Raw genomic sequence first — 7,244 nt, forward strand, 5'->3', positions numbered from 1 at the left:
TGCTCCTCGCTCCTCACTGCTGTGCGCTCGGGGTCGGGGTGAACAGCGAGCGGCTCATTATCATTTAAAGGAACAGGTGCTGAAATCGGGCGTTCTGAACAGGGGCTGTTTACACAGGGGGAGAACACTGCTGTGGGCTTTGATCCTTGTGGTATTTTAACCAAAGCGCGTCACAGAAGTTTGAATCAGACCCAGAACTGTGTTCACTCGTGGATACTGTGTAGGATATGTCCCTGGTTTCATCTCTTTTAGGCTTGGCTTGAGTCTGTAAACGCAGCTCCACTGAGGAACTGCTGAACGCTGAAGGCCATGTCTTAGTGCTGCAGTAACAAAGGTCTTAGAGCAGCAGCAAAGCTGCTGGGAAGTATCCTACGATTCCTGAGTGGCGTTTTAAGAGACATGGACGGATAAATCACAGAGGGCATTTGTTAATTAGGAAACTACCTACAGGGCTGTAACATCTAGTCTGCTTTAATTTGGGGACATTTCTATGGCTGTGATCAGATGGGTTTTGGCCGATTCACATTCATCAATAGAAATGATCTGTATCTGTTTGTAATGGGTTTCAGAAGCCCATGTTTAACACCAATACATTTACATTCAGCTCTCATCGGCACGGCTCCTATTCTAACATTCGGTGCATTGTGTTTGGTGCAGAAGCTGTTGTTCCATCACTCACACGGTGCACTATGTAGGAAGCGCACCGCGGTTTGAGACGCAGCCTACAGTCGCTGTCAGTGCTGGATGATGACCACAGCAATAAATGCATAATGTACAGGCGCATGCGATTAAAGACATGTAATCAGATCTGACCAAAACTGACATGTAACGGATAGAGGAGCACATGTGAAAAAGACACAAATCTTATTTAAAAAGTGGGAATGTGAACAGAGGGATGAGAATCTGAGCCTTGAGGGCATTAGTGAGGGCAGGATACTGCTGTTGGATGATTGTATCTGGATTATAAACGCCTCTAAAACTCATCCTAAAATATCTAAACAGTGCCTAATCACTCCAGAGAACATAGATACATTGATCCTTAGCCTAGCTGACGGCCTAGCTGTCAAACCAGCACGTTTTGTCTATGGCCTCAAGGGCCAGTAATGCGACCAGGATGGGTAAACAAAGGCAGATATGAGCAGACATGAAAACACATCTCACTAAATCAAGTGAGACCCCATAAAGCTATCGAGCTGCCAACGTTGATCATTAACGTTAAGCAGCCCATCTGGGTCATAGCCCGTGAGTCCATGTTGAAGCCACGTGGGCCTGAGTAAGCTGTGCTGACTCTCAAAACTGCTCCATACCGTAAACCATACTGCCACAAGAGGGCAGTAGAGTGCAAGGTAAATGCTAAGACTCATGATGAATGTGGACCTTGCACACTGATGCTCCTAACTCAGGAATGATGAGGGGCAACCCATGTAAAGACACAACCCTGTCATTCGGCTAAACACAGCCGCTAACGCATGAACGTGTGAGACAAACGTGTGTCCAAAACCCTGGGGGGCAATCAGGCACAGCAGCAATGTGCACGTGAGTGTGTGTGTGTGTGTGTGTGCATGTACGTGCAATTATGCACAGCCATCACATTTAGTCCGGAAGTCAATACTTTCTGCTCATTTAATTTCTAAGCTGCGGTAGAAGTGCTTTGTAACTTCACTCCGAGTCTCTCGGCGTTCCCGCCGGACTGCTGCAGACCGACTCAGTATGTGGACGTGGATGTGTGGGATGCAAAGTAGTCGTTCCAGGATTTCTTTCCCAGTGGAACCTGACTCCGTGTTTGTGTATGCAGTCTGTCAGAAAGTCTTTCCATGTCTATCCTCCTTTCTGGAAAGAGCGCTGATGGTGTGCTGGGTTTCTTCGCTTGCTTATGTGTATGTTTCCTCCAACCATCTGCTACCATTCGTGGCAGCTCCACGTCCCCTGAGTAAATTGCTTTTCCATCATGACCCGTTGGGGTATAAAATTGTGTATTTCATTCGGTTAGGAATGAATATCCTGCTCTTTACACGTTTGCGGGGAGTGGGGAACAGATCCGGACGTGCTCTATACGTCCAGTGGTTTGTGGACATCCCTCGTAATGAGAGAATTCAGCCGCTTCAAAAGTGCATCCACTGTGGAGACGTTCGCTGCTGCACCCACAGTTTGCTGAGTGTCCTTAAATGTTTATTTTTGTTGCAAACACGTCATGGGTTTGGCTTGGACCTCACTCACGCAATTACTTACTTACATACTCACATACTCAGTTACGTACAAACTGACATGCTCCCTAACATAAACATACATAGGATTTTAGCCTGCTGCGTACTGTGCGCCAAAGCCTAGCCATTAGTGTTATTATGATGCACTCATCTGTGAGGAGTGTGGTGTGTTCTCCCTGTGTCTGAGTGGGTTTCCTCCGGGTGACTGTCTGTGAGGAGTGTGGTGTGTTCTCCCTGTGTCTGAGTGGGTTTCCTCCGGGTGACTGTCTGTGAGGAGTGTGGTGTGTTCTCCCTGTGTCTGCGTGGGTTTCCTCCGGGTGCTCCGGTTTCCTCCCACAGTCCAAAAGTGTCCGTAGGTGTGAGTGTGTGAGTGAATGTGCGTGTCGCCCTGTGAAGGACTGGTGCCCCCTCCAGGGTGTATTCCCGCCTTGACTTACACGTTTCTTTGGAAAATAGCTCCTTATGTCCACCTTCTTGTTTTTTGCTGCCATCCACTCACTATTGACACCCATGTGTCACCCACGTTGCACCTCACTCTTGCAAAGTCTCACATAGGAATGGAAAGTTTTCCATCCAGTTTGGGCGCTGCTCACAACCAAACGTAGCTACAGAAAGACACAGCCAATCACACTGGTCATGTGTGTTACGGAGAGGTAGGACTCGAGTAGATAATGTGATTTAACCCTTTCTGCACCTCTAGGTTAATGAGACGTTGACAGATCGGGTCTTTTTCCGGATGAGATTAAATTATTGGTGAGGACATGCCACTTCTGTCGGTGCTAATTCTACACCCTTGGGCCTCACCACCCATGAGAGAATGAGGCCAATTAAGTTTATTCATTAGGCTGATCCTACATCAGCACCTGACCTCAGGGATGCTCTCGTGGCCATCAAATCCTCACAGATGCTCTGTGTAGCATACAGCCTTCTCAGAACAGTAAAAGGCTGGTGATAAACTCTTAATACCCTTGATTTTAGAGGATTATTGATATGCAGCTCCACCAAAATGGGTCTCTAAGCCCAGTGTAGTGCACCATGCAGGTGTTTAAATAATGGCTCCTACACCCAAATACACAAATACATTTAAATTCAGCTCTCAACTGCATGGCTACATTTTCTAACATCCAGAGCATTATTTTGCTGCAGAAGCTGTAGTTTCATGGCTCACACAGTGCAAATCTGTTCACACAGCCTTGAAAAGAACCAGAGCTGTTACATTAAGGCATCTGATCTGAATCTCTTCGGCCTGGGAATGTGAACATAGACAATGAGAATCTGATACCGGCACTGAGCCATGAGAGCGTTAGTGAGGTCTGGATGCTGCTTAGATGCTTAGAATTATTCATTCATTCATTATCTGTAACCCTTATCCAATTCAGGGTCACAGTGGGTCCAGAGCCTACCTGGAATCATTGAGCACAAGGTGAGAATACACCCTGGAGGGGGCGCCAGTCCATCACAGGGCAACACACACACACTCACACATTCACCCACACACACACACCTACGGACACTTTTGAGTCACCAATCCACCTACCAACGTGTGTTTTTGGAATGCGTGAGGACACCGGGGCACCCGGAGGAAACCCACGCAGACACAGAGAGAACACACCACACTCCTCACAGACAGTCACCCGGAGGAAACCCACGCAGACACAGAGAGAACACACCACACTCATCACAGACAGTCACCCGGAGGAAACCCACGCAGACACAGAGAGAACACACCACACTCATCACAGACAGTCACCCGGAGGAAACCCACGCAGACACAGAGAGAACACACCACACTCCTCACAGACAGTCACCCGGAGGAAACCCACGCAGACACAGAGAGAACACACCACACTCCTCACAGACAGTCACCCGGAGGAAACCCACGCAGACACAGAGAGAACACACCACACTCCTCACAGACAGTCACCCGGAGGAAACCCACGCAGACACAGAGAGAACACACCACACTCATCACAGACAGTCACCCGGAGGAAACCCACGCAGACACAGAGAGAACACACCACACTCCTCACAGACAGTCACCTGGAGGAAACCCACGCAGACACAGGGAGAACACACCACACTCCTCACAGACAGTCACCCGGAGCGGGAATCGAACCCACAACCTCCAGGCCCCTGGAGCTGTGTGACTGCGACTGATCTTAGAATTAGAATCACTTTATTAACCACAGTGCTGCACACAGAGGAATTTGTTCTCAGTATTTAACCAATCCTGGCAGTGAAACACACATTTACACACACATACACACACTAGTGAACACTAGGTGGCAGTGAGGACACATGTCAAGAACGGTGGGCAGCCCTAGCCACGGCACCTGGGGATCAGTTGGGGGTTAGGTGCCTTGCCAAAGGGCACTTCAGTCATGACCCGCCAGCTCTGGGGATCGAACCGGCAACCTACCGTTTACACACCCAGTTCCCTCACCACCAGGACACGGCTACCACCCTGGATTACAAAGGCCTCTAAAACTCATCCCAAAGTTCCTCAAAGGCCCAAAGCTGTAGATCTTAACCCCTGTCTCCCCAAATGGTGGATGAGGTGGTGTGTAACTCACCATGTTGTGAACATTTACATCCAGTGTAAGTCAGAACTCATGTTTGAATACACAGTATAAGCCAAAATGGAATGAGACTGTGCTATAAGTGTACGTCCTGCTGAGTGGGGTGTGCGAAGCACTCCAGAGTGTCACACCGGGTGTGTGTGTGTGTGTGTGTGTGTGTGTGTGTATGTGTGTGTATGTGTGTATGATTTTTCTGCCACTCTGCTGCACGGTCGTAATTGTCTTTCTGTTCGTCTTTGTTCCGTCTGGCTGCCTCCATCTGACAGTTTGACTGCTCGCCTCAGTCTGTCTCTCTGTAGTGATGTCCTCCGCAATCTCAGCCCTGCCTCCCCACACACACACACAGAGAGAGAGAGAGAGAGAGAGAGAGAGAGAGAGAGAGGCGTACAGACAGGGGGAGTTGGGGAAAGTTTACTTTACAGGCAGGGCCTTGTGTTCTCACACAAACAGCTGCTATTCTTCTGACATTTTGATGCCTCTTATTTGAGTCTCTTTGTGCTTCATGGAGTGAGGTGCCATTGGCATCTTCTTTAACTCCTTCTCTTTCTTTTGTTCTCTCTCTCTCTCTCTCTCTCTCTCTCTCTCTCTCTCTCTCTCTCTCTCTCATCTGTTCCTCACCCTCACATGGAAGATTGAGAGCTGTATGTACTTTACTTTCTTTTTGACTGATCAATTATTTAAAAGGCGAGCGGCTGCTGCGCACGTGAAAGGAACGCTTATGCAAATAATTGCAGGGGCCTAGTGGAACAGCGGAGGGAGTGAAAAGCAGAGAGAGAGAGAGAGAGCAACAGAGAGACAGACAGAGAGAGAGAGAGAGAGAGAGAGAAAGGCAGAAGCACTTTGACTGCAGGTAGAACAGTAAAATATGAGTTAATGCATTGTCTTGTCAGTGCGGGCGCATTACTGAATGGGAGAGAGGACTCAGTCAGTGCCAGAACAGCCATCTGCCGGAGTCCTCTGTGAATGCGCTAGTGTTAAAAGCCCAGACTCTGCCATTAGCAGCATACACACACAGGCTATGTGCTAATGAAAAGCTATGTGCTCTATTATAAGACCCTCTCTGTCGGACTCTTAGGGGACTAGCCACAATGGATTAGTACATTTCAGGATGTAGGGCACTCCATAGGAGACTGTGCTTTGATTATGCATGACTAAAATAGGTGCGTAACGTAAGTATGTATGTGTGTGTGTGTGTGTGTGTGTGTAGGCAACTTGGTTTACTTACTGCACGGTGTGTGTTAAGGTTAGACTCCGGGTCCCAGGGGTGACCTAGCGCTGACAACACGTATTCCCCTGTTCACTTCCTGTGGAATTACTGCTGAACCTTAAACAGGTTCATGCCAATCAGGAGGGTAACTAGTTTACACCCAGCACTGCACACAGGGCAACTACTCTCAGCCCATCAGCTGGTGTGCATAGATATGTTTTTAGATGTGAAGCACCTCATTGAACTGGACTGGACTGGACTGGACTGGACTGTACTCACTCACTCACTCACTCATCGTCACTGTCCAAAGAAAAATAGGAATCTGCAAAATAATAAGTTTTAATGGTAAAGTCAGTGTAAACAGATTTTACTGCAAGTCAATACTGAGTATTTCTTTTAGTCCATTCCTCATTACATTTTTTACAGAAATTGAAGGACAGCTGCTGTGTTCAAACGTGATGTAATGATGTAGTAAACTAAAATTCCACAAAAATAAAGATGCATGTTTTCTTTGGAGAGCAACAATATAGTGTTTTGTCTGTAATACTTTTTTTTTGTCAATTGCAGTGGTTCCCAAACTTTTTCTGTAATTGTCCCATTGTTTTTATAATTATTTGCCAGAATCTGGAATTCATACAAAACTGCAACATTCATTCATTCATTGTCTGTAACCCTTATCTAGTTCAGGGTTGCGGTGGGTCTGGAGCCTACCTGGAATCATTGGGCGCGAGGCAGGAACACACCCTGAAGGGGGCGCCAGTACTTCACAGGGTGCCACACACTCACACATTCACTCACACACACCGACCAAAAACACACTACCAACGTGTGTTTTTGGACTGTGGGAGGAAACCGGAGCACCCGGAGGAAACCCATGCAGAAACAGGGAGAACACACCACACTCCTCACAGACAGTCACCCGGAGGAAACCCATGCAGACACAGAGAGAACACACCACACTCCTCACAGACAGTCACCCGGAGGAAACCCACGCAGACACAGGGAGAACACACCACACCCCTCACAGACAGTCACCCGGAGGAAACCCACGCAGACACAGGGAGAACACACCACACTCCTCACAGACAGTCACTCGGAGGAAACCCACGCAGACACAGAGAGAACACACCACACTCCTCACAGACAGTCACCCGGAGGAAACCCACGCAGACACAGGGAGAACACACCACACTCCTCACAGACAGTCACCCGGAGGAAACCCACGCAGACACAGGGAGAACACACCACACTCCT

The sequence above is a fragment of the Hoplias malabaricus genome, chromosome 4 (assembly GCF_029633855.1).
Source record: "Hoplias malabaricus isolate fHopMal1 chromosome 4, fHopMal1.hap1, whole genome shotgun sequence".
NCBI lineage: Eukaryota > Metazoa > Chordata > Actinopteri > Characiformes > Erythrinidae > Hoplias > Hoplias malabaricus.